This window comes from Camelus bactrianus, chromosome 11 (assembly GCF_048773025.1).
Source record: "Camelus bactrianus isolate YW-2024 breed Bactrian camel chromosome 11, ASM4877302v1, whole genome shotgun sequence".
Classification (NCBI taxonomy): domain Eukaryota; kingdom Metazoa; phylum Chordata; class Mammalia; order Artiodactyla; family Camelidae; genus Camelus; species Camelus bactrianus.
Genome location: NC_133549.1, coordinates 73,128,384 through 73,155,717, shown reverse-complemented (window position 1 = coordinate 73,155,717; position 27,334 = coordinate 73,128,384). Strand labels below are relative to the sequence as shown.

The 27,334-nt window shown below is 51.4% G+C and overlaps 1 long non-coding RNA gene and 1 other non-coding gene across 3 annotated transcripts in view; one reads left to right on the top strand and one right to left on the bottom strand.

Moving 5' to 3' along the window:
- The first annotated feature begins 300 nt into the window (after positions 1 to 300).
- The window catches only part of LOC123619192 (uncharacterized), a 157,048-nt gene continuing 130,014 nt past the window's right edge, over positions 301 to 27,334 (top strand). For both annotated transcript variants that reach the window (XR_006727736.2, XR_006727735.2), the window contains exon 1: positions 301 to 391. This is a non-coding gene — a long non-coding RNA (uncharacterized LOC123619192). The remainder of the gene's footprint in view (positions 392 to 27,334) is intronic.
- On the bottom strand, positions 7,999 to 8,071 carry TRNAG-ACC (transfer RNA glycine (anticodon ACC)). Its single transcript has one exon. It is a non-coding gene; the product is annotated as a tRNA-Gly (tRNA).

Genomic DNA, 27,334 nt, shown 5'->3' with positions numbered 1-27,334 from the left:
AAGAATGACAGAGCAGCTCTGCTAAAAAGAACTACAATCGGGGGCTCACTTCTGCATGGCCCGGGGCTATTTGCACAGCCTTTTTAGGCTCTAGCTCTTGTTTTCTCTTCACAGTCACGTTGGGCAGTCAGGATCAGTTTACACACCTAGGCAATGGAGCCAGAGAGGCGCAAGAAGGGTTGAATAAGTCACTGGGTTCTCACTGTTGAGAAGGCACAGCTCTGGGACCAGAGCCCCACCCTCCTGACTCTGGCTGGGCGGAGCTCCCCTGCCCCGCCCTCCCTCCTGCTCTCCTGGATCCCTGCACTTGCATCTGGCTTCTGCCTGCAAGCCTGCACTCCGCGGGCCTCCATCACCCAGCTGCCGTGAGCTCAGCATGCTGCTGGAGAAGGTGCGTGTTCACAAAGAGACAGGTGCTCCCTTCCACCTCCCAGCCTCCTAGGATGAGACTGGGCCCGTGTCCTGGTTCCGGCCAGTGGATTGTGAGTCGCTTTCCCGCCCGGCGGATGCCGATTTACTTTAAGGTTAACGGAGTGTGGGCTCCAGGGCCCTCACTTGACCCGGCCCCTCTCTCTGGGGCCCATGGGTATGTTGTTTTTGTAGTTTCTGTGTACAATGGTGTTGGAGCAGCCGTAAAAATGTATATGTAAAATATAGGTTAAAAATACATACATATGTTATATGTATAATTTTGTAAAACTTTTCTTAGAGAGCGCTCCTAAGCTGTGTAAGTTTCAGACCGAGAAAACCTAGATGTGCCCCTTTGGCTGAAGTAATACACACCTCCGCCATCCCGCTCTCCCCTCTTCTGCAGTGGCCCTGGAGGCCAGAGCCACCAGATGAAGGAGGGCTGCTTGCCCGATGCAGACCTTTATGTGAGTGGGAATAAAGCTATCCAGTGAAGTCATCGAGGCGTGGGGATTTTTTATACAGCTTAACCTACGATGCTGACCCATATACACACGTTCTTATTCCCATTTTACAGAAGTGGAGACTGAGGCTTTGTCCTTGGTGAGTAGTGTTGGCACTCCCAGAGCTGTGGTGGAGGGGCAGGGACTTGGGGCTTACTTCCCACAGAGACCAGGACCATACGAACCCTGGTCTGTGGACCCTAGTTCAGAGCTGTGAGCACTGGAGCCTTGGGTTAGGCCAGGTGTCCCAGAAGCTTCATGGAGACCAGCCCCATCTCCCAAGGAACCCCAAAGGGAGGGGTAGCTGTTATAGGGCTGAGCTCTCAGCCTGGACTTGCAGGGTGTGGGCAACGCTGGGAGTATCTAAAGGTGTCTGGTTCTCTCCAGGACATCTGGGTCCCGGCAGCCCAGCATCCCTGATGCTAACCTCACAAAGGTCAGAAGTCACAGCCTCAGGGCAATCTGTTTCTCTGTGCATGGATGGAACAAGTTGTCCTGATTTCTGGCACAGCTGTCCCCAGACTGGACTCTAGAACCTGGCTCAGCCCCTTCCTGGGAGTGGGGAGAGGCTACAGCTTCAGAGATCTGAAGGACCAGGGCAGGAGGTGGCTGCGTACTGGGGGCTGGCTCTGCTGGCTCTGGTCTTGGAGGTCAGTGGCTACTGGAGCGCAGGGGATGACAAGGGCCTTTGAACTACAGCTGCAAGGGCGACAGGGAGTTCTTGCTGCTGTCTTAAGGGCAGCATCCTTAATAAACTGTTCCATGCATAGTACTGCATTTGTTCTTCAACAGCTAATCAGAACAGTGACACGTGGGCTGTGTGCCGTGTGTACGTATGTATTTTTCTGGCTACATGCAAGCACAGATGTGCTATGCAAGTGGGCGTGGCCACCATTTTATCTAAAGTGGAGATTGTAATCCTCGCCTAGAATGGTGGGAGGAGTAAATAACAGACTTTGGGCTGGCAGTGGCTTGGCCCAGAACAGCACTTGTTGCATGATACATATTATAATCACTGTTATAATTGCTCTTGCCTCTGTTGTAAATATTTGCGCAGTTTGGTACAAATAGTGCTAGTGCTCCGTCTTGTGTCTGTGCTGGTCCCCAGTCGACTAGGCTGAACTGGTCAGCAGTGCTTGAGCCCCAGTGAGTCCTGCAGCTTCGGGTAACCTCTACCGGCTGAACTGTGCTCCAGTCCTGTCGGGGCTGCTGTGGCCTGGGCTGGTCGACCCTTCTGGGTGTGCCAAGCTGCGCCAGGAAGCTCTGACCCCGCCAGATGCCAGCTGTCGAGTGCCCTCTGCTCTCTCCTGCTGCTGGGTGAGCAGCTGGACAACTCTTTTGGCTTTAGATAGGAAAGACTGCTCCTGAGCAGGGTCTTGTCTAGAAAACTCTCCCCGTCATCTTAGGCCAGGTTCACTAGAAACAGAGGGTAAAACCTGGATTCCTGCAGGAGTCCTGTGTTGAGGGGTGTTCTCAGGAGAAACCTGTAAAGCAGTGAGGGAAGCAGAGGAGGCTTCCTGCCAAGCAGAGATGTGACAGTCCCTTAGTCTGATCCCATGGGGAGCTCTGGAGTTCAGTGAATTATACCAAAGATTTGTCCCAACTGGAGGCAAAGGGGCTGAGATTTAAACTCTGCCACCTGTAAGTCATGGGTAGAGGGTTGCCGTTTAGAAGGATGGACCAATTCCCTGATATCTTCTGATGAGACAGCTCCCATCACCCAAGGGCAGTTCTGTGAAGGGTACAATGTGTGCTGTTGGCAACCCACCCCCTCGGCAGCTGGGGGATGGAGATATGGGCCCAGCAACGGTTCCAAGGGGGGCACTGATCACGCCCACCGCCTCCTCCAGGGCCATTTCTTCTCTTCAAGGATGGTCTTGTATTCTTTCCTGATTCAATTCTGCTTGGCTTAAGAAACACGGATTATCTGGACCTACTGCGTGCCCGGCCATGGGGAGGGTCTGTAATATGCTGAAGTGCACACAGATAATAGGCTGGTCCGGCAGGGTCTGTGGTTGCTTTTGCCAAGGGCTTCCCCCTCTGATCCCATGGGGCTTGCTGTTTTGCTGTAAGACCTGCCCAAGGCCATGTTCACGAAGGCTGTGTGATGGTGTCTGCTTCAAAGCAGATGGAGGGTGCCCTGGAAAATGTGCTTTCTGTTACAAAAGACGTTAGGAAGAACCCGTTTTCTTTGGAATTGGTGCTGGGCGGTGGAGGAAGGGGCTAATGCATGCATGTTTTTTCCTTTTAGCAAACTTTCTAGCCAAGCAAAGGAGGTTGCACAGAGAAGCACTCTCTCTCCTGCTCTCCTCCCCGCCCTCTCCCTCCCTGCTGGGCTGTCTCAGCTGCAGCCCTGGCCTTGTAGCTACTGCAGGGGAAAACAGAAAACCACAGCTATGCAGCACCAAACAGGCCTGCATCATGTTTACGCAATGACAGAGGCCTGGGACCGTCTCCAAAGAGGTGGAGGCCCTTGTGGCGGTTCAGACAGCCCTTCCACATCCAAGGCTGTGCTTCAGAGGCCGAGAGGGCTGAAAGGCCCTTGGCGGTCACTGCCTCCAAGTCTCTCATTTCTCTGGGAGGCCTAGAGACAGGGAGTGAGCTGGCTAAGGTCGTGCAGAGCACCAAAATCTGGTTGGGGAATGGGGGAGGGAGGCTGAGGCTGAGGTTCCTAGGGGTGGGAGAGGGAGGACTCGTTCAGCTCAAGTGTGGCTGCTCTCAGCTCCTGCCCACACCTCCTCTCATGTCGAATCAGCTGCTGGCCTACACCCTGAGGTCACCATCACCGGACAAGAACAAAGAAGGGGAAGCAGAGGAGACCAGGCCTCCGAGCTGGCCTGCAGAAGCTCTGTTTTCCCAGCCTCACGTCTTGTACTGAAGGGACGAAGACTGGGACCTCTGCTGATAGACCGGGGGCCTGAGAGGGCCTGGGTTCCGCCTGGAGTCACTATGGGGATTTTCTTCGCTGCCACTGCCCTTCAAATACCTCTTGCCTCTCCCTGTCCCATTCTCATCTCATGACCTTGTCTCCCGTTTCTGCGCAAAACTGGGATGGATTTCTTTTCTTTCCATCTTCGATCTGTTCATCATGGGTGCCCAGCCTCTCCCGCTGGCAAAGGAGGGGGAACCCGTATCCTGGCTCTCCCTTCTCCTGTGCTGTCCCATCCCTTCGAGACTGGCTCCAGGAATTCACATCCTTCTTCTGCAACACCAACCCCTCCCCAGGCTGGGGGCCCTGCTCAATGCGAACAAATTGACTCAGTTTCGGAGGCTGCCATCTCAGTCTCCCACTGTTTCACTCCTCAAAAAAAACATGTGGCCAGCCTTGCTTCAGAACTCTGGAAATCTGGCCACTGGTTTCCACTCTGCTCCAGTGTCTTTGAGGTCACCAATGAGTGGTCAAACCTTAGTCCTACTCTACCTAGTCTCTGTCTTATATCTGACACTGTGACCCCCACCCCACCACCGCTTGGTCATCTCTCCCACCCCTCTTTCTCAGAACAACTCTAGGATCCCTCCTCAGTCTCCAGAAATGCCTCCTCCTCTGTCTGATGTCCAGTACTGGTTCTTCCTCTGCTTTCTAGTCTTGACACTTTTTGCCTAGGAGATGAGTGTGAAATAAGGAAAGCTTCGTTTATTCCTATGGATATAGCTCTGTCTACATTGTTGAAGACTTGAAAGTCGCACTCTGGGATCACTCCTCCATTCTTTGCTCTGAATCTGCATGGACCATGGTCTATTGGATCCCCTGGCTGGCCGTCTCCCAAGTTTCTAATTAGAATCATTATCTCCTACATCAAGCTCAACATCTTCTCCACCAACCTCCTCCATTCTTGGTTGAAAGTGCCACTTCGTCGCCAGTGTCTGTGATCTAGGTTTCATCCTTGTGGTAGGCTGAGTGACGCCTCTCCCCCGCCCCAAGATACTGACATCCTAATCCCTTTGCAGATGTGGTTAAGTTTAAGATTTTGAGATGGGGAGATTATCTTGGATTATCTGGGAGAGCCTGGCATAATCATACCAGACCTTGTAAGAGGGAAAGAGGAGGGTTAGAGTGAGTAGTAGATGTGATAATGGAAGCAAGAGGTTGGAGTGATGTGGCCACAGGCCAAGGATTGCTGGCAGTCACTGGAAGAGGCGAGGAAGGGTCTTTCCTCTGGAGTCCCCAGGAGGAAGAGCCCTGTGGACACCTTGATTTTAGCCCTGTGAGATGCATTTTGAACTTCTGGCCTACAAAACTGTGAGAGAATAAATATATGTGGTTTAAGTCGGTAGGTTTGTGGCAACCTGTGATAGCAGCCATGGGACCCTGATAGGGTTCTAACCTTCTCCATCACAGGCTAGACTCGTATGTCCCAAATCCTATCACATTTCTCTCCAAACCATCTTTCAGGTTTGCTCCCTCCTTTCTACCGTCAAGCCCATAACATGACCATTTCTCCCAAGAGATTTAACTGATTACCATCTCTTTCTAAACCATCCATTCTATGGCTTCAAGAGTGAGGCTCTGACCTGCGTTTTATGGAGAAGATGGTCCCCTCTTTCACAGCCTTGACTTACAGAGCAGGAGACTGATGTGCTTAGACTGTGGGCAGTGTGTGTGATGATCAGTGCTCTGGCCTCTCTCTCCCGCCCGTATCCCTACCTCGTGCCCTACCACCTGGTCACATGGGACGACAGCGGCAGGTGCTCTCGCTGGTGCCGTTTCCTCACTTGAAAATTCTCCTCTGTGACTTCTACTCAATCTTGAAGAGTCTGGGCCTTTTTAGACCTCAGTTTTCTCATCTGTCCCATGAAGGAGCTTGTCCAGAGGAGCTCCAAAGCTGTATGGAACTCTTCACTCTGAATAACTAAACCAAGTAGATTTTGTTGATCACCAGTGCTCAAAATGTACCTCAGTGGCCATGAACCCGCCCCATCTTGGGAATCAATGGTGTGTAACTGGTTGACTTCCCAGTGATGCCCTCTCAGAGTCAGTGGGGTGTGCATACATGTGCAGCATATGTGGGCTTGTGCTTGTGTGTTTTAGGGGGAACAACAGAATTCGAAACAGTTTATTAAAGAGCTGCTAAAGGCGCCTTGGCTATGAAATTTCTCTAGGAAAAAAAAATCTCTATTTTGACGATTTAAGTGTTAATGATTCAAAACCATATGGATCGCATTTTCCTCCCATCCGTATGGTTTTTAAAAAGTATCAGTGAGACTGCTTAGGGCAAAATGCATTTATGATTCTATCGATCCGGCAGCTTTGCGAGGGCTGTTCAGCAGATCTGAGTGAGAGGAGAGCCTGGTGGGCCAGGATGTGGGCCCGTCCCTGGGCTCTCTCCTCAGAGTCTCCAAGGAAAATCGCTCTTGGCGCCTGGGGAGAGTTTTCAGCATGCAACTTGGTAGGAAAGAAACGCTGCATCCTGGTGGTTTTTTTTTTTTTTTTTTTTTTTTTTTTTTTTTTTTTTTTCAAAACCTCCAGAACTAATTTTAAAATGACTTAGGCTTTGGCAGACTGAAGAGGTGTTAACTCAAACCCGGGTGTATTTCAAGGGAAATGTAATTAGAAAAATGCTCTCCTAGTTAGCTGGGAGACTGTGCCGAGCACTACAGATTCTTGTTGGAGAATTGTTTGGTGAGATAAAAATGTGCTGCATCAGGGTCAAAGTGCAGACATGCACATGGGCTCCCCACCTCCCTCTCCTGCCCAGGTACTTAGGCCATGAAACCCAGTGTGAAAGGGACACGTGTAGAGACCGAGCAGGGGTTCCTGCCATCTCCACTAGTCCTGCCCTGAAGGACCAGGTTGTAGCTGAGCCAGTTAATGCTGGTATCTTCCATGAACCAGAGTAAGATGGAGTGAGGGCACCTGGTTGACGGTGAGGGCAGGTTTTGATCCATACAGATTCCTTGGCTTAACTTTTTTCTGAGTCCAGTCAGAAGACTCTGCCAGTTGGTCTGATTTGGGCATCTCTGGCTTATGGGTTAAGTCCCACCTCCCTGTGTGATTGTCCCACAGCCCTCCTCCATCATGTTTCTTTTGCTAATAGCCCTTCCAGAATGTTCATGACCCCACTCGTACCCACCTGGTTCAGGCATCCCTCTGCCTGGGACACCAGGTCCCCTTTCTTCTCTAGAACAATCCATCCTGCCAGGACCCATCAGAAATTCTGCTTCTCCTGTGGAGAAGCTCCTACGGGAGTTTGTCCCTCCTTTCACTTTGACCCTTCAGCACAGCGGATACACATCTGTGACCGCACTGTCTACAGCACTGCATGTTGTCTCCCCATCAGGCCTGAATCTTGGCCCCAGCCTTGTGCTCTTGTGCAGAAGTGACTTGTCAGACTTATATGCACATGGTTGGAGACTAGCATGGGGCTTGACGTGTGGCCAAGTGGGATGAATGTGGGATGAATGTGGAGTGAATAGGGTAAACTTTTGGGGATCTCTAGCACTGTTTCAGCCATCCATTCGTTTGACCATTTACTGGTCAATCTGCCCATCCATTTACCTGTCCAACCACGCACCACCCATCCATCCATCTATCCTTCCAGCCACCTACCCATCCATCCTCCACCATCCTTCCATTCACCTATTACCCATTTGTCCTTCCATCTACCTCTCCACTGACCCATGAGGGAATCATTCAACAGGTTGGATGCTTTTTCTTTGATCACACTGCATTCACTATAAAATGATCTTGGACTTTTTCAAGCCCTTAGACTCTGCTAGCATATTCTAACAAACAACCAAGGACTACCCACCCAGCTCTATCTTATCTTAATATTATGCCATATGTACTTTAGATTTTCTTATTAAGAATGAAAACACTGTTAGAAATGATTGAAGAATCATATGTGAATCTCCACAATTCTGTCTTTCTTCTCATCTTCCCGAAGATAGTATTTCTCATTCTCATGCATATTTTAATTTTTTTTTGCTATGCATTTATGTGTTCACAGACAATAGGTAGGTTGGTTTTTCAGGTTTTAAAGTTCTACTCAAATGATATTCCTCTGTATGTGTTATTTTTAAAAAGCTTTTAAAATTTATTTTTAAATTTTGGGGAGGAGGTAATTAGATTTATTTATTTGTTTCTAAATGGAGGCACTGGGGATTGAACCCTGGACCTCATGCATGGTAAGCACGTGCTCTACCACTGAGCTATAGCCTCCCCCCATGTGTCATTTTATAACTTGATTTATTTCTGCTTATTCTTATGATCCTGTTGCACTTTTTATGTGCCTCTCCATTAAAGCAATTAGCTTGCCATGCGATCATCTTTGTCTCCGCATTTGGGTTGTAAGCACACTCCTGGGGGGCAGAGAGCCCATCTGCACAGCCCCACTTCCCCAGCACTTGGCATAGTCTAGTCAGTTGATGGTGTGGATAATGGGCAAACTTCTGAGTGCCACTGCTATGCCAAGCACTGCGCTCTGTGGTGGGCACCCAGCTGTGGCCCAGACTCGGCCCTGACTCCAGGGATCAAAGACAGTCCAGATCAAGGGCCAGGCAAGAAGAGGGGGCGTCTACAGAAAGGCAAAGGAAGAATGAGAGTTTCTCCTCTCATTCTGAGAGTCTCAGGAAGGGCTTGGCTTGCCACGGGGTGACAGGAGTTAAGCATTGAAAGACAAGTAGAAGTTTCACAGTCAGGTCAAGAGGAAGCAGAACACTCATAGCAGAAGAAACAGCACAGCTGAGACGCGGCTGTCTAACGTCACTGGTTCCTGTTTCCTGGCCTGGGAGATGCCTCCGTTAGAATCTTTTCTTCACTTGAGGCCTTGGGTTCCCTTCCCACGGAACTTTTGAAGCTTTATTTCATTTACCCATTCATCCCTTCATTCGTTCATTCAGCAAAGATTTACTGAACACCTACTACGTGCCGGGCTCTTTGCCCATGCTAGGACACAGCAGTGAGCCATAGGCATGCTTCTTGCCCTCGGTCTTGCGGGGAGTGAGACAGAGAACAAAGCAAACAATTAGGGAAAGTGTCAGACGGTGGGCATTCTCCATGCAGAGTCCTTAAAAAGTCCAATGGGATCTTGAGTTGCAGATCAGGTCCTTACGGGGGTGCTGGGGACTCCTCTCTGAGGAGGGGACACCTTAACTTGAAATGTGAATGAGAAGAAGGAGACAGCCACAGGAAGACCCGGGAGAGCACCCAGAGGGAGAGAACCTGGTGGGTGGGAGGCAGTCGTCAGTTTGCCTGCAGAGCAGGTAAGGGCCCTGTACTTTATTCCAACCAGATGAGGAGACTTAAGAGGGTTTTAAACAGAGAAGTGATGAGATCAGTTAAGTTTAAAATGCATTAAAGGTAAAAGGGCCTGAGTCCTGGAGTCGGAGGGAAGTCAGGAGGCTCCTGTGCAGTCCAGGTTGAGATGGCTGTAGCTGGCCCTGTTGGCTGGCAGCAGTGATGGAGGGAGGTGGCTTTGGAGTGTGTTTTCCAGGCCAAGTTCATAGGATGGCTGGAGGAGGAGACGGAAAGGGCGAGTTTGTGACCTTGAGCCTTGGGTGGATAGTGGATGTCACGGTCACTGGAAGAGGAGCAGATTTGGAGGTTGGGGCAGGAATAAAGAGTTTTACTTTAGCCCCATTGGATTTTGAAATGCCTCTGAGATAGCTAAGTGGAGCTGCCGATCAGGTGACTCATGTTGGGGTCCTAGAGAGAGGCCGCAGCTGGAGATGCAGCTCTCTGGGCATCTGTCCTTAGAGTGGGGATGGTATCTGGTAACTGGTAGGTGCCCTGTCCCAGCCACCTACCAGTAGATGCTGCTCACAGCCTCCCCCCCCACATTCACCATGTACCTTCTGAGGGTTGAGCAGGGAAGGGATTAATGTGCCCATTTTAGAGCTGGGGAAACAGAGGCCCAGCAAGGGCAGTGAGAGGTCTGACCACCCAGGCAGAGCCAAGATCCCATGCCCTGCCCCGGGCGGGGATTCTCTTCCTGCAGGCCTCCACATAGCTGGGTGAAGGAGGGCAGCTTCAGCCTTCTCTGGGTCTCTGGATCTTCCTCTGTAAACTCCCTTTTTCATTTTCACGATGCATCCAGGATCAAAGTGGCTAAAAGGTACCAGAGTCAGAGCTCACACCAGGCCTGCCCTGCACATGCTCGTGTGTTCTGGCTGTCCTGGTGACCAGTGCCGGCCAGGGGCTGACGGGCCCCCAGTGGGGAGCACCATGTCGGGTTACTAACCCTCCACATTGTCAAGGAAGGGCAACAACCAGATCTAAGCTTACGGCGGGCAGGGAAAGGGCTTAGAAAAATCATAGCTTGCACCCCTAAGCGCTTGCTGTGGGCGTGGTTCTAAGTACTTGCACGTATTACGCACTTGGAAAGTAAGTACCCGAATCCTAGTCATTTTACAGAGGGCCAGCAAGGCACGCCTTGGTGAAAGGATCTTGAGGACCTTGAGGATCCTCAAGATCCTTCAGCCCTCAGCAGTCCCCTCCCTTCCCCAGCTCCCACCTCTCCCTCGCCCCTCAGGGTGCCACGGTGAGGAGCAGAACTGGGACTCAGACCCAGGCAGTCAGATTGTGAAGCTCAACCCTGGGCCACTTCACTCCAGGTGATGTTAAATCAGTAAGTGGTTGTCATCTATCGTGTCAGAGGTGGGGAAACTGAGGCCCTGTGTGTGAGCAGTTTCCAGCAGGAACACACAGAAGCCAAAGGTGCCCATGGCTAAGACCTTGTGTTGGAAGGAGGTTCTGGGGACAAGGTTCCCTAGGACACGGGTCTCTGCCTGACTGTTTGCGATAAGCCCTTGACAACGTAAACAGCTGTGTCCCGGGGAAACAGGAAGGGCAGACAGAAGGCCCTGGCACATGGGTCGTGGCCAGATTAGCTAATGGCTGGGAAGGACAGGCTCACGCGTCTGGGCTGTGCTTCCCGCCCACAGGGAGCTGCTGTCAGGGAAGGGGAAGACACAGGGCCCCTTTCAGGGATGGGGAAACCTGGCCTCCACTTCTCCCACCAGCTAAGCAACTGAGTGACCCCCGGCAGGGCCTGGTCCTCTGCTGGGCTTCACCAGCTTTGTCTGTAAAACCAGGGCTGGGTTAGAGTCAGATCTTCCACTCAACAAGTAAACATAGTTAGGCCTTCGCATCTGCGGGTTCCACATCCACGGATTCTACATCCACGGGTTGAAAATATTTGGGAAAAAAATTCCAGAAAGTTCCAAAAAGCAAAACTTGATTTGCTGTAATCCAGCAACAATTTATGTAGCACTTACACTGTATTTACAAAGGTTTACAGAGCACTTCCATTGTATTGGGTATTATAAGTAATCTAGAGATGATTTACAGCATACGAGAGGATGTGTGTAGGTTACAGGCAAATATTGCACCACTTTAGATAAGGGACTTGAGCATCCACGGCTTTTGGTATCTGTGAGGCCCTGGAGCCCATCCCTGTGGATACGGAGAGACAATTATACTGAGTGCCTACTCTGTGCCATATGAGGGGCAGCGGTGGCTGGGAACCACACCCTGCCTCATGTCTTAGTGAGGTACCAGCAGCTGGACACTGAGCAGTCTGTGATGATGTCCCTGCCTGGGTGGGGAAGGCATAGCGTTAGGGGGCATCTCCTTGACAGGCCCGTGGAGGAGCCCTGGAGGAAATGACTTCTAGGATGAAGACTGAAATGTGAATAGGAGCTAACAAAGCAGAGGGAACCGCCAGGGTAGAGGCTCAGAGGCTGGTGAGCATGTCACATTTAAGATTGAAAGGAACTCGATTTTTTTTTTTTTATTGAGGGAAAAGTCACATAACATAGAATTAGCTGACTCGTAGGTATTTCATACATCCAACGTGCAGCCATCGCCTCTGTCTAGTTCCATCAGCTGTTTCTCACCCTGACCTTGCTGGTTTCTTACTCTAAATGCTACGATTCCATGATTCAAACGGCAGAGGCAGGCTTGGCAGCATCGTGACAAAACACACTTTGGTCCCACAGAATGATGTCATATTTATAAAAACCATTTGGCGGTAGAGGTGACACCCCCATTTTACCCATGGGGACACCGAGCAAAATTGAAGCGATCTCTCTAAGGTCACACAGTTGGGGATAGAGCCAGGATTCGCACACAGGCATCTGAGTTCACGTCTCGGGCCCTGGTGGTTCCCAAATGTTGGTCTGCAGACCAGCTGGGCACCTGGTGGAGAGTCCAGATTTGGGGCTGGGGCTCAGGCATCCGTGTTTCTCATATTTCTGTCCCCCCAGGGTGTGGAGGCACCTCACCCAGTGCCTCAGGGAAGAGTCAGCCAGGGACTGTCTGGCTCAGGCCCGGGGCACAGGGACCTGGGGCTGCGGAAGCCTGAAGGTGGGCCGTTTCTGGGGTGGCAGCTGGTGGGCCTGTAGCTCAAGCATGGTGGGCGTCTGGGGGCAGCAGGGAGGGCAGGTGGAGCTGGGAATCAGCCCCGGCAGCTCTAGGACAAAGCCCTCTCCACCCGCATCCCTGGGGCATTGGCCCTGATGACAAATGGGCCATGGCCTCTCTTATTAATTTGCGGAGTTGTGTGTAATAATAAAACGCTCCTTAAAGCCGGGACGTGGCTTGACTGACTGCTTTCTCAGGTCCTAATAAGGATCATTAACAGTGTATGAAAAGGTTTTATAAACATTTGTTAAACTCCCCGAGCTTACCGTGCCCATGGCTCGGGGCTCCCCGAGACGTCTCGGCCAGCTGGAGCCAGCTGGAGAGGGGACAACGCGGGGCCCAGGCTCCCGCTGGCAACTTCGGAGGCTCCCCCACTCCCAGACACCCCCCACCTGGCTGTGAAGTGACTCAGGGCTGCTCATCCAGGAGAGCCCTTGCTCTGAGGAGGACAATAAATACTGCTGAATGAGTGGGTGGCTAAGTGGGTGGGAAAAAAGCCAAGTCCACCACTTCTTAAATCTGAAATTTGGGCAATTCCTTTTACCTCTCCCAGCCTCCCACGCCTCACCTGTAAAGTAGAGATCATACACACTTCCCAGGTTTCTGGGAAAAGATTGGGTGAAATAAGAGACAGATAATGGGCTCCCAAATACTCTCTCCCTCCCATCCTCTCCCTCCTCCTGTCTTCTCTGTAGTAGGGACTCCCTTCCCCATGGAAGCTCGAGAGGAAGAAGGGATTGGGGTTGCAGGGATTCAGAAGAAAGAGAGGATGGAAGGACCCTCTCCTAGGTGAGGAAGAAGGTCTGGGGGTCAGTCTCCTGCTGCCCGTCAAACCATCCATATTAAGTTGTTCCCACTGTGCTCTGTGCAGTAATTACTTCCCAGAGCTTCCCAGTATTCAAGAAAATGATCTTATACATCATAGTCTGCTGTTTATGGCCTTTTGGGCCATGGAAGAGGGTGGGCCCGACGGGGCTGAGCAAGGCGGCTGGACAGCAGGAATCAGCCACCATGGACTGGCCCAGAGCAGCCTGGCCTCCTTCCCAAGGGAGAAAGGAAAGAGAGGAGGCCACGGGGCTGGCAGGGTCCCACCTCTCTCCCACCTGCAGGATGGCTTGGCAGATTCTTCCTTGGTTGAGGAATCCTGTACCTCTCTCCGTGTCCCACACATGGTTTCCACGGAGGTCTGGACCACACCCCGGAACTGGCTGGTCCCCAAGTTCCTTCAACCCTCAGCAGTCCCCTCCCTTCCCCAGCTCCCACACCTCTCTCACCCTTCAGCTGCTACTTCTTCGTTCCCGAGGAAACTCAGTTATAAAACCACAAACAACACTGGTTTGCTTCTTTAAGCCGTGTGCACGTGTGGCCCACGCCCCCAGGCCGACCGAGTAAGAGTTTCCAACAGGACAGCCAGGGAGGAAGGGTGTGGTGGGGGCCGGGGTTGGGGGACCAGTACAGAGACAGACCCGTGGGCTGGGAATGTTTGCAGAGGAAAGTCTTTATCAGAAGTGACCCTGGTGAAGTTGAAGCTGGAGCTGGGGCTGGTGGGATGTGTGTATGTGCACATGTGTGAGTGTGTGTGTACGCACAATGCACGCTTGGGAAATAGTGCAGATGGGAGTCGGGGAACACATCTAGATTCACTGACCACGTTCCCAGGACCACCGTTCACCAGAAACTGTGCCAGGCTCATTGACAGCCATCTGACCACAGCGCTTCACCCCAGTCACTCTGAGAGGGGCACACTCCTTTTATTCTCATCTTGCACACAAGGAGAGTGAGGCTTCAGAGGTTAGTGTCTTGCCCCACAACACACTGCCGGACACCTCAGCTGGAAATCCTGCCTCTGTGCTCCCACCTTGACCTGCCTGCACGCTGGTTCTAGTTACACTGCATTCAGGGGGCCACACCGTGCTCCGTGTCCGCCTCTGGCCCCTCACACTCAGGGCTGCGTCTTCTTCGCCCTTGTTGCACTGGTAGGTGGTATGGGTCCTGAAATGCGGGAGGGAGTCAATAAAATCTGATGGACCCATAAGCAATTGTACTTATGGGGGTGCTCTGTGGGGATGGGACTGGCTGCCCTGATGGTCTAACTGCATCAAAACTTCATTCCAGCGGGATTCGGGGCTCCAAATTGGGCCCGCATCAGAATCACCTGCACAGTCCCACTTGCTCAGTCTGCCCTGGGGTCCTGGAATGCATATGTAAATGAGCCCCCCCAGGGGATCATGACACCAGCCTGGCTTGGGGACCACTATGCACGCCTTGCTCTGTTTTTCCCAAGGAGTCCTGAGTGTAAGGGTTGAGAGAAGGTTCTAGATGACTTAGTCTCAAGAGAGGGAGAAAAAGCAACCAACCCACTATCAGCTGAGAACCTCGCAGTCAGGACTCATGGACAGATAGGGGAAGCCTGGCCCTGAGAGGGGACAGGCTCACACAGTGTGTGGGGGCAGAGCTAGACTGAGCCTCAGTTTTTTGTCACCTGGACTCTCAGCCCCGTCTTGGCAGCTAGAATCAAAGTCTGAGAAGGGAGCATGTGGATGGCGTGGAGGAAGAGGAGGGACGGGGGAGGCGGGTATGAGACTACATAATGCTGTCGGCTTTTGCTATGAAACCACTAGCTGCCTCACTTAGTTAAATTTATTTCATGTTTTCCTCCTTCAGTCAGCCAAGCACACTCAACCTCAGGCATCTCTCATGAAGCTAGAAAGAAGGACAGGAAAGAGTTATAAGATTCTCTTTCAAAAGGAAAAGAAAAAAAAAAAATCCTCCCATCTTTTTAGCTCCCTCCCCTTTCCTTAAGGGCAAAATATGGATCGGAGATGTTTTTAGTTGCAACGTTTCCTTGCAGCTCCTATGCCTGTTTGTCTAGCTCCTCGTGGGCGCTGCGAATTTACAGCTTGGCATCGCTGGAAGTAGCTTCAGGGAGAAAGATGGTGGAATTTTAGTCTTGCTAATTTAAAACAATAATAATTGTTCACGCGTTAGGAAGCATTCCTATTAAATCAATCCAATCTTTCAGAACAACTGCGATAGAATGAAGCCAAATTTCCTGATAGGGCCTCCGTTGGCTTTGTGACATTCACTGATTCATCCTGCCTTTTGTTTTAGCAAACGGTGGCTGGTGGCTGAGAGATGACCATGGGCCAGTCCCATGCTAGGCACCACGCGTGGGGAAAGGGGAGACGGCAAGAAAGAAGTGGTGCTCCCTGGACATGAGTGTGATGCGATTATTCTCATGGGGACTAGGACAGGGGTGTAAACCGCGGTAACATGGTTACAGCTATGGTTCTGGGGACCAAGGGCGCTCCCCTTGGTGACTGGACACCTGCTGATGTCTTTTACTGGCATCAGGTATGCAGGAGGAGGGTAAGTTCTGGAGAAAGGATGGGGGTGGGAACTGGCTTAAGATGAACCAAGACTTGAGTCAGACAGGAGGTGGGTAGGGGTTTGGCTCCTCAGAGAAGTCCGGGCAGGGAAACTGAGAATCAGGCTGACAGGGGAGAAGAAAGTGGGTAATGGACATCCATCTCCAGTTGGAGAACAAACCCCAGGGGTCTGGTAGGGATGAGGAGAGCAGCCAGAATTGCTGGGCGGTCTGTGTCAAGGAGAGAGGTTGAGCTCAAGGCTGTGTCTGTGCTGAGAGCTGGCCTTTATTGTAATTCCTTGTACATGCTGTGGGGTAGACCAGATGCCTGCATGGAACCAGGACCCACACAGGGCTGCATCTGAGGGCCTGTGAGTCATTCAGGAGGAGGTATTCGAGTTGGGGGGGTGGTAATTGGGTGGAACAATCTGCATTCTAGAAGGAAGGTCTCAGCTAGCGTGGAGGAAATCTACAGCATCCTCAGAGATGCCACTGCATAAGGGGTGGTGCTGGGCTCTTTGAGGTGGGGATGTCAGGGCAGAAGAGGCTGGCCAGGGGGACCTGGAACTGGACACCTCTATGGCAAGAGGGCCTCCTTGCCAGAGGTGGGCCCTGGTTTGCCAGAGGCGGTCCTGGTTTTTGCCTGTGTTCTGTATAGACATGAACAGTGCCCCCTCACAGTCCTAAAGACCCAGTTTGGAAGATAATTGATGCTGTTTATATTATCACACCATCTAAAACAAACCCAGCATTTTGTGGGCCTGCCCATCAGACTGCCAATGAGCCTTTGCCTTAAAGAACCTCTCTGCCTCCTCTTCCAGTGCCTACCTCTATTAGCTTGGTAACCTCTGCCTTTCTGAACCTCAGTTTTGCAAAATGGTCATCACATAAATAACGCAAGTGTCCATTTCTCAGAGTTGTTGTGACACTGACAAGGATGAGAAAGATCTTTGTAAATTCTCATGGGCTCTTTAGGAGACTATAACATCTCTCTGTCTCTCTCCATCTCTCTGTCTCTGTCTTTCTCGCCCTCTTGAAATCAGGTCACTACATCTTTGAGACAGGGAAAGCGTGATGACTATTCTGGGATCAGAAACGTGGTGATTTCTCTTTCACGTTTCTGCCCTCTTTCTTCTTTGTCCTGAAGATTCCTGAGGCTCTGCAGAGCCACAGAGTGAAGACTTCAGGAACTCAACTTAAGGTGTCTGGCCTGGGGGGACAGATGACTGGGCTTCAGGGGGTGGGAACAGCAGTGATCACACTTGTGCCCTGTGAGAGTATTTCCCCCTTCAGGTCTAGAAGAAAGCCTGGAACCATTTCTGCCAAAAAACTGCATAGGCTCCGTGAGCAGCGAGGCAGGACGTTTGGAAAGAGGGAGGTAGAAGTCATTCTTGCTTTGGCTGTTCAGATCCAGGGGGACGTTGCATTGACTCAGGATGATAATGAGACTTGAATCCATGGCAATCTCAGTGTGTTGAAGAAACAGGGATGTTTGGCCTGAAGAAGACTTAGAGACCAAGGATTTACAATCTTCTAAGAAAGGAGGCATTCCCCTTTCTAGAGCTGATGTGATGTGAACCAGGAGGCCCAAGGAGGTAGTAAGTTCCCCATGGGAATGGGAGCAGGAATTGCCTAACTACTTGGCAAGGATGTGGAGAAGCAACAAGGCACGCGTTGAACAGTTGACTTTCAAAGTCCCTTCTAGGCCTGGGCTTCTGGGACTCTCCCAACACCAGCCTCCGCTTTCGGCAGCCAGCTGCCTTCTGGATGAGTCGAAAGCCTGTCCAGCTCTGGCCTCCTTGCTGGGTGGGGCTCCAAGGGAGCCGCCAAGGCCTCCCACTCCTGCCATACAGGGCCACCGCACTCACCGCCTCTGGGGTGCCTGTTGCAGCCACCACCCGCCTGGAGTCAAGAACTGAATAAATTGGTTAAATAAGGAAAAGACAAAAACCACACACACACACACACACACACACACACAAAGAGAGGGAGACTTAGTCTGTCTGAAATGAGAAATGCTGTCTTGCTTTGGCCTTTTATCATAAGCCCATGGAGATGAATATTCTGACCTAATAATCAAAACAGGCTGTAATTGCAAACAGACTCTCAAGGCTGCACGGCCAAGGAGAGAGCAGATGAGATACCCGCTGAGCACAGCAGGCCGGGCCCCACCAGCCCTCCTCCCAGCCTCGGCGGATCGATGCGGCCAGCCAGCCACACACCATTTCGCTGGCCTGGCTTGATGGAGCCCTGTTCACATTCTGCCTTCCTCCAGGGACCTGAGGCTGCCTTTGCAGGGGAACCTGCTCAGAGGAAGCCAGCCCCTGCTCCCAACCTGAGAAAAACATGATGAAATGCCCAGCAGCGTCCTGCGAGACCACAGGGAGGAGGGAAGGAGGCTGTGCTCCCACCTCTCCCCAGCTCCACCTCCTCTTGGCTCTGGGACATGTTCTCCTGGGTGCGCCACCAAAGCTGGAAGGTCTTCTTGTCCCCTCCCTGCTCCCGCCTCCTTTTTGTGTTTTGTTTCAGACACACCCTCAGCTCAAATTTGCTTTGAAGGTCAGTGATTTCCACTCCTTTTCAAAACAACTGCCCAGCTCTTCTGGGACCCAAATGTTGATTCTCTGTGCTGAGGAATGAGGCTCCCTCAACAACAAGTACATTCCAGAAATATCCATCCAACATCTTCAATGGGCAAGACATCCAGAGAGACCAAAGATGATCCAGGCCTGGGCCTTGTGCCCAGGGCACTCCCTCCGGTGAGGATCCAACCACTGATGGAGGACCAAGGGCCTGTCTGAGCCTTTCTTAGGAGTCATGGGAACCCTGAGGAAAGTGTGCTTCCACTGGATGGGTTGAGGTAGTAAAGGATTTTGAGTTAAGTTTTGAAGGAGAGGAGGATGGATAAGATGAGTTGATTAGGGAGGGGTCTACCAGGCAGATGGAACAGCTTGGGCAAAGAGGCTGGACAGTTGGGGGTGTTTTTGAGGACAGTGTGGTGGTCTGTTGTGGCTGGTGCCTGGAGTCTGGGGTTCACTGATGGTGGGGCCTGTGTGAAGAGATGAAGCCGGAAAGGTACTTGGATTGAGGCCACATTGTGATGGGTTTTGAAGAGCTGCTCAGGAGCTTAACTTCAACCCCAAAGGATCAGGGGCCCCTGGAGGGTGAGAAGCAGAGCTGAGATTTAGAGATGGCCTTCTGGTGGTGACTTAGGGGATGGAGAGTAGAGGGAGAGAGTGGACACAGGGAACCCAGGAAGGGGTCAAGAATCCAGGTGAACAGAAACGCAAGTCTGGCTCAGAGCTATGGTGCCAGGAAGGAAGAGGAGCAGAGTCTGGGCATGGTTTCTTCTTGAAAAGATCCTAGCTGGGTCAGGGTCTTTGCTTGGATGCTGGGTGGATTGTCAAAGGATCATCAGGTTAGTGGCATCAGGTACTAAAGACCAATGTCATGACTCCATATTTTTGTATTTTTTCATTTTGGAATCACTTTAGATTCACAAAATGTTGCAAAGATAGTAGAGAGTGGTCCCTTCCCCAAGCTTCCTCCAGTGGAAACGTCTGGCAGAATTATGGTACAACATCAAAAGAGACCAATGCTGTTTGACCTTCAAACCCACCCAACCCCTGCCTGGAGAGCCTGTGGGTATGAACTGTGGCTTCTCTGAAGCACAGACCTGCTCCAGAAGATGGAGAGTTTAGACAAATTGGACAAGACAAGAGGTCTCAGGAGGGTCAGCCCCATCAACAGACAGTCCTGGAACTAGTTAAGTAGATTTTGTCTCAGAATCTGCAGGGCTGGGGTGAGCTGTGTTGACTCAAGCTTCCCAATAGAAATCCTGCATCAGTTTCCCTTCTTGTCCCTCCAGGTCCTGGCTGAGCTGGGCTCCTCGCTCTGAACCCCAGCTTGTCTGTTTGAGCGGTGCCTCTTCTCTCTGTCTTACACCAGTCACAGCTTGGAGGGATGCTACCTGCCCCCACCCCAAATCCAGACTCTCTCCAGAGACTACCCAGAGTGCAGCTTCATTGCCCAGAACCCCTAGGGGCCACCTTGCCATCTTAGATCCAAGGCCAAGATGGTGCATCCTTCTGAGCTGTGTACGAGGTCCTCCAGGGTCCTACCTGCTCACAGATCTCCAGCCTAGCCCTCCTCCAGTTCCCTCACCCCACGGAGGACTGGCCTGCTGAGAAGACAGCCCCTCTAGCGCCAGGTAACTCTGCTGTCTTTGAGCTCTTCACCAGGGCAGATGTGGTAAAGGGGGGCTGGGTCCTGGGCTGGGAGGCAGGGCACCCGGCCCCTGGTCTGGCCCATCACTGATTTTCCACATGACTCCAGGCAAATGACTAAACCCTCTCCTGGGAACAATCTCAGCACTAATCCCAGGTGATTAGGACCCACAAGAAGTTATTGACATGAACAAGTTTTGGAAAGAAAAGTGCTATAAAAATTACAGACAGTCAGTCGGGCGTTAATTCCCTCTCACAGTTTGAGTCCTACTGATCACTTGCTTTACCGGTGAAGGATAATTAACAATGAAACCATTTGTGGAGCTTCTACCATATTCTAAGTGCATTACAAATACCCCAGAGCTAGGGATCTTACAGGAGAAGGGACCAAGGCTCAGAGACAGAGCAGATGCTTCATTCAACCAACTCTGTAAAGCCCTCGCCATGGGCAGTGTGTTACTGTGGACTCTGGGGCTTCAGACCAACCCTGTCCTCACCTACCTAGAGTCATGACCACACGCCAGAGATGCCCCAACCCTAGACTGTCTGCATCCAAAGCCAGTGCCCACCTCTATCCCTACCCGTGTCTTGCTCACTTACTCTTTGTGGACAAGTTTTTCCTGAGATAAATCAAGGACCTAAAAGGACTGCCTCCTGATCTCTTTCCAAACACACAATAGAGTCCACGTCTGTAGACGGCCCTCCTGGAATTATTTACACTCAGCTGGGGAGGGTCCTGGCTCTCCCACCTCAAGTGCGGCTTCCGCCCTTGATAGTCACCAGGCATCCCACTGTCCTTCTGCTCTGGTCTCTCCCCTACATTCTGGCTGACGTTGGGTTGGCGTTTCCTCCATTCTAGAGGCTTCCATGGTTCCCTAGTTCCTGTTGACATCAGCTGGACTCCTCAGCCAGTGTCTCAGTCCTCCTCAATTTACCCCACCACCTCCCCACCCACCACTCCTCCGTCCTTGTGCAGATCGTGTGGCTGGCATGGGTCTCTCTGTGTCAGCAGGAGTTTCTCGCAGGGTCTGGGGTCTGGGTGGTCTTCATTCCTCCCTCACTGGGGCCCAGGATCCACCCCTTCCCTGGCTGCTGGGCACTCTGTGCCGTAGGACTTTCCTAAGCTACTTGGATGGGGAAGAGGAATGAGATATCTTGGAGCTAGAATCTAATCAAGCAGGGCCTTGGGTCATGACTATATTTTACCAGTTTCTGTCTCTCTGGAAATGGTATTTTCCTATGAGGAGAAGCATTTCATAACTGAGGCACCCACCTCAGCCAGAAGCTTGCCAGTCGGGGCCCAGGAAGGCAGATGCAGTGTGACCTGGGGCTGGGGGTGGGGTGCAGGGAGAGGTAATAGCTCTTAAAACACCTGCAGAGCTGAAGGTCCCATAGAGGGCATTCAACCCTCCTTTACCAAGTGCCTCCTGGGATGCCAGGCTGGGACGCCACTCCTAGGGGTCCAGAAAACATCCTGAAAGGCCTAGGAAAAAAGAAAATGACTCCAGCTTTGTTTCCTCCCCTTCTCGGCTGTCCCCTGTCTCACTGCCTTCAGAAACAATACCTGGGAGGCTTCTCTCTTAAAGGGAAACTGAGGGAGGCCCCCAAAGAAAAGCGCTGATGTTTTGTCATGCTGGGAGTTCTTGCATGGAGGCCCCTGGTTAGTGTGTTTATTTGCTCATGGACTCAGGGACTCATTCAGCCGAGCAGCAGGTCTGTACCGAGAGCTCACTGAATGCCAGGCAGCGTCTGGAGCTGCAGGTGAGCAGTGTGGAGCCAGGCGGAGGAGGCTGTGCTCTGGTGGGGTTCCAAGTCCCCACTCCATTTGTTATCTCCTCAGGATGCTGTGGACCAGCATCCCAATGGCCCCTCCTGAGACTTTGCCCAAGTCCCTCCTGTCTCCTGGAGTGAGACCCAGCCTGCCTCCCTGGCCCCCACGAGCCCTTGCTCTCCTCGCCTCCACCTCCTTGCCTGGCTCCTGACCTGGCTCTGTCCTCCCTCGGGCCTTGGCAGAGCCAGCAGCCAGACAGGTTGCCCGGGTTGGGATGACATTCCTGGTGGCACCAGATGGGATCAGCCTGCAGCTGCTTTCACTAGGTCCCGGGAGGGCCTCCCAGCTTTCCCGTGTCCCAGGTGCATGAGTCATCCGTCCCTGGAGCATCCCTTCATTCCAGCGACACTTAGGAATGCCTGCTGTGTGCTGGGCACTGCATTCAGGGTTGGCTATGTCCGGGATTTCTGCTTCACTGCCTTGGTAACATCTTCTGATTTCCAAATGACCTGTCAGCATGTCTCCCTGTGTCGCCCTTACTATTGATCTCTGTATCGTTAACACCTGGGCCCGAGGACCCACAACAAACATTTGTTAACCAAGTGAATGAGGACCTTTGGGAAGGGCTCCTTAAAGAATAAACATTTGAGCTGGGTCTTGAAGAGGGTAGGAGTTTCCTGGGTGAATAAAGGTCTGGGAAAAGCCATTCCAGGACAGGACACAGTCTGCACAAAGGCTTGGGGGAGTCAGAGAAAGAGCTGGGGTCCCAGGGGCCTGGGGAGGGGTTCCACATGGTTACAGGTGAGAAGAGCACACTCTGGGGGCAAAGATGCAGGTGAGACTGATGGTAAAGGGGGAGCGAGTCAGAGAATCTGAGCAGCCTTGAAGGATGCTGGGGGGGGTTTAGACTTCCACCTGATAGAGGTCAGTGGTGATTTTTGAGAAAGGGAATGACAGCATTTTATTTGTTTATTTTTTAGGTCAGTTACTGTGGGGGTGAGTGGAACGTGGACTCAAGGGAGAATGATTGAGAAACAGAGAATATTGGGAAGGCTTTTGTGATAGCCTCTTAAAAATACATATTTAATGAAGCTCCAAATAGTGATAAAGGAGCAGCTAACCTAAATATACACCCTGATGGGGAGAGCAATGGATTTTCCAATTATTCTGTTGTTTACCTAGAATCAAAGCAGCTGCCTTCTCGGAGGGACTCACCTGTAATTCTCGTGGTCACACTCGTGAATATTAACTCAGCTTTTCTTTTTGCTCTATAAAAATAATCTTATTTTCTCATGGTCTGTCCATGCAGCCATCAGAATATAATTATTCCGAAAAACAGTCTCAGCCTTGTTTATCAGATGGCACCTCGGCTTTCCTGGATAAATGAGAACTAGATTTTTGTTAAGCAAAGCTGTATACAATCTCTGTTGCACAATTAGGTGGACATGTTTAGCATACCTGCCAGGGGAAAAAAAAGACCTTAGGGGCTGAAAAGCTTGCCAGGCATATTTATGCACGTTAGAGGTGTCATGCTATCCCCAGAACCCTTCTCTGTTTTGAAGGCAGTGGAGACTGGAAGTGAAGTCTCTGCGGTCTGTGTTTATTTGTCGGCACCTGACGTGAGGCGTTAACAATCCAGTGAAAGGACACTGAAAACATGCACACATGTACCCCGAGCATGCACACACACACACACACACACACATGCAGGCATGCATCCACACGGCACACAAGTGCACACACATTCACACACTACGACCTGGAACTAAACATCAGGCTGACGATTCGACCTCTAGGATAGCGTAGCTGGAAAGGATTTTGAAATCATCTCAGTTATGTTACAGGTAAGGGAATTTGCTGCAGCCCAGAGAGGGGAAGAGTGGAGGTTACTCAGCAAAGGGAAGGCTATCAACGGAATGGGAACCACAGCGGCCAAACCCAACTCCAGCAGGTGCACAACCAAGACCATTTCCTATAGCAAAGTGTTCCTTCCAGACTGTGCCCTCAAAAGAGCTGAGCTGTCTTCTGCAGGGCCTCAATCTCAGCTGAGAATACCCACTTCAGACAATGACAGCTATATTACAATTCGTGTTTACTGCAAGGAGCAGGACACATCCTCAGAACTGGTTTTTATATAGGCTGGATTCAATTCCACCCATCTAGTTCCTCAGGATTGGTAAAATATGTGGATTAAAACTTCCCCGGAGAATCGTGTCCCCATGTTCTGAGTCTCTTCTGGATTAACACCCTTGTCAGGCAGGCAACTGTGACTTCCTGGAGTCTAGTCCTTTGGGGGTCTGTTTCCATTTAGCTCCTATAAACATCCCTGCCTCTTTCCTTCTCCCTTGTCAGATAGATGTGGGGAGGAATTACCGTTCTCTGCTGGTGTTCCACCAGCAGGACTTCCCCGAACACCTGCTGTGCACAAGCTCGCCTGCGTGGACGCTGGGAGAGATGCTACAGAGGACAGTGTGGGCTCAGCACGTAGGCGCTAGCTGACAAATGTCACAGTTTCCTGGAAATCAGGGAACGCCTTTTATCGTTCATTCATCCATTTCTTAATTATTTTATCAAAGTACAAACTACTTTAGGATTTTCATATGAACATCTATTGAACTCTTGCCACATGGCAGACAAATGACCCCATAGGTGCCTTTTCCTGCATAACATCGTTTTGTTCTTACACACAGCCTAGGAGCGGGTCGTTATTGTTACTGTCATTTTTCAGATGCAATGCCTGCATGCATTTCGCTTCAGGTTACACTGCAGGCAATGGCAGAGATGCAGCTCACTGTTGAAGATACTATGTTGTGTGTCCTGGAGGTGAGTGGCCTTTGAGTTGGACCTGGAAGGATTTGGAAAAGTAGAGAAAAGAGGATGGAGCTCTGTAGAAAAGAGGAGACTTGCACACGCAGGCAAGGGGAAGAGTGTGTCTGTCATGACTCTTTGTTGCAAACAACAGGATGCGACTCTAGCTAATTCGAGTTGAAAAAGGAAATGAGAACCAGGCACAGAAGCTAGGCTGACTCACTCACTGATATGTCCATCCTGAATGTGCTACCTGAGACCCAGCAGCTCATGGTCCAGTGGGAGGCACCCTGGACTGAGAAGGGCTGGTCTCCACGGAGCTGCAGCAGAGGCTGGCATCTGCAAGAGCCGGGGCACCATCTATGCGCGCAGCTCACGTGCACAGCAGATCAGAGCCACTCATGCTGCCGGGGCCCAGCCCTCGGGTTCCATCAGTGGAAGACCTGGGTTTCTGGATCTGGGACCCTGGGCAGGCCTGGAGGCTTCTCTGTTGGGGGGCTACTTGAGCTGAGTCTGAAAGGAAGAAGGATATTCCAGGGGAAGGGGACTGGATGGGAAGGACATTCAAGCAGACTGAGGTCCTTGAGTGTAGAGGATGGAGAAGCAGCTGCTTCTGCCCCTGCCTTCCCATCACAGCCTCTCTGTGCCTCAGTTTCCCTATTAGTAAAGTAAGGGTAGTTGGCATATTTGCTGGTGGGGTAGTTGTGTAGTGTCAATAAAGGATGGCCTACAATGGTGAGAAAAGTGCCCAGCGTGTGTGCCAAAGGTCTTAACAAATGTCAGCTGTTGGGGATACTATTATTATCATCATAGCTGGAAGACAGGCCACATGGGGGTGTGTGTGTGTGTGTGTGCGCGCGCGCATGCTCAGAGTGCAGGGTGAGGACCATCCCTGTGGGCCTCTAGGGTTTGGCTTTAACTTTGAGATGTTGAGAAGCCATGGACCCTTCACTGGCAGGCAACCAACCTGACCATGTTTGTGCTTTAGAAAGTTCTCTTTGGTGAAGGTCTGGATGGTGGAGTAGAAGGAGGCACGCCTATAGGTGGGGAAAGAGTGGAAGGTGGGCCCTCACCAAGCCTCTGGCAGGAAGACTGGGGAGCAGGGGTTTTGACCCTGATGGGATGGAGGATATGAGTGGAGGTGAGTGGAGCAGACCAGCTTTCTACTAGAACAACAGGCTCCGCCCACTAAGAGAAGAGGAGGAGGATCAGATTCCATGAGTGGGGGTTCGGGGGTTGGTAGGGTGCCTGGGGGAGTCCGTGCCTTCAGTTACTGGACTTACTCCCTTGAGCAGCCATCCAGGGAGCAATGCCCAGAGGGTGAGTAGGGAGCTTCGCAGGCAGGCCTGGGGCTAGAGACAGGGCTGGGCCGTCCTCTGGCGTTTCAGACCCCAGAGAGCATGTAGGCAGTGAGCCTCAACTTGGGGACATTTTTGGTTGTCACAACTGGTGAGTCCTACTGGCATCCCATGAGTAGGAGCCAGGGATGCTGCTAAACATCCTGCTGTCCCCGGGATCACTCCCACAGGGGATAGCCAGCCCCAAATGTCCGCAGTGCCCAGACTGAGAACTCTGATGCCAAGTGAAAAGAGAAGAGCCCCCAAAGTGGAGGCCAGAGAAACACCCACATTTTCGGGGTACAGGGGGTCTTGAATGTCTCCTCATCTCAAGGAGATTCTCTGACACCCTGGAGGGGTTAACTGCCCCCCAGGCTGTGATAATTATGATTCCACAGGCTGGTAATACAGCCATCATTGTTTGCACCTAACAAGGCAGCCAAAGACGCTTTCTTTTTAACCTGAGTTAAAGATTCACCGAGTCAAGAAATATGTGTCCATTCATTCATTCATTCGTTCTTTCCTTCATCCAGTACTGACTCAACACACAGACACTGGGCCATTCATCTCCACCACCAGCCTCGCTTCAAGCCCCAGGTGGTCCTCCCTCCTCTCTACCTCTATCTCCTCCAGGCTGCCTAGGCACATCCTGATTCTGGCGACCTTTGGTGCCTTCTCTCTGTCCACGCCCCAATTTATTGCCGATCTCATAAAAAGCAAAACTTGGGAGAAAGAGATTGAGTTTGCTTCTCGCAGTAGAATTTGATTTAGGGCAAAGAAGGTGGCAATTGCTGCGAAGCGGAGATGGGCTATTTCGGGAGTGCCGTGAATGATTTTTTCTCCATCTCTGAATGACCTTACATATATTCCAACTCCTGGCTGCCCCTGTGTTGGGATTGATGGGGGGTGTGCGACTGGGCTCCCATGGGCCCTGATGCTGCTCTAATAAATCTGTCTGATGGGCAGAAGGTGCATGAGCACCTGGATCAGAGGTTTAACACATGGGATTGAGGTGGACACCGCCGTCCCTGTGGTCACCAGTACATGCTGGCTTTGTCAGATGGGGGCTGTCCACAGTCACAAAAGGCTTTGTCTGCTGTGGGAGACGATCTGGCACATTTGTCAGTGGTCTCTGAGGACTTTGGGGTCTTCACTGTCCGTGGCTCTCTGCATTCCTTGTCCCTATCGATGTCAACTTCCCAGCTCTTCTACGTGCCACCATCATCCCTGCCCCAGGATACCAGAAGCTGCTTCTGTCCTGGGTCAGGAGTCCAAAGACTTGGGTCTGGAGCTCTTCCACCACCACCAAAGTGGGCTTTCTTCAGCAGATTTCTTCTACCCTCTGGCCTTAATGTTTTAATCTGTAAAATGGGGCTAATTTTAGTATAACGGTATATCCCACCTTCTAGGATTATAAAATGGATCAAAAGAATTTGGGATGTGGAATCAGGGGACTTGGGTTTTGTTCCCGGCTCCCCTCTTATTTAGTTCAGGGATGTTGGGGACATTTTCTTAGCCTCTCCATCTTTGTTTGTCCATCTTTGAGGAAGAC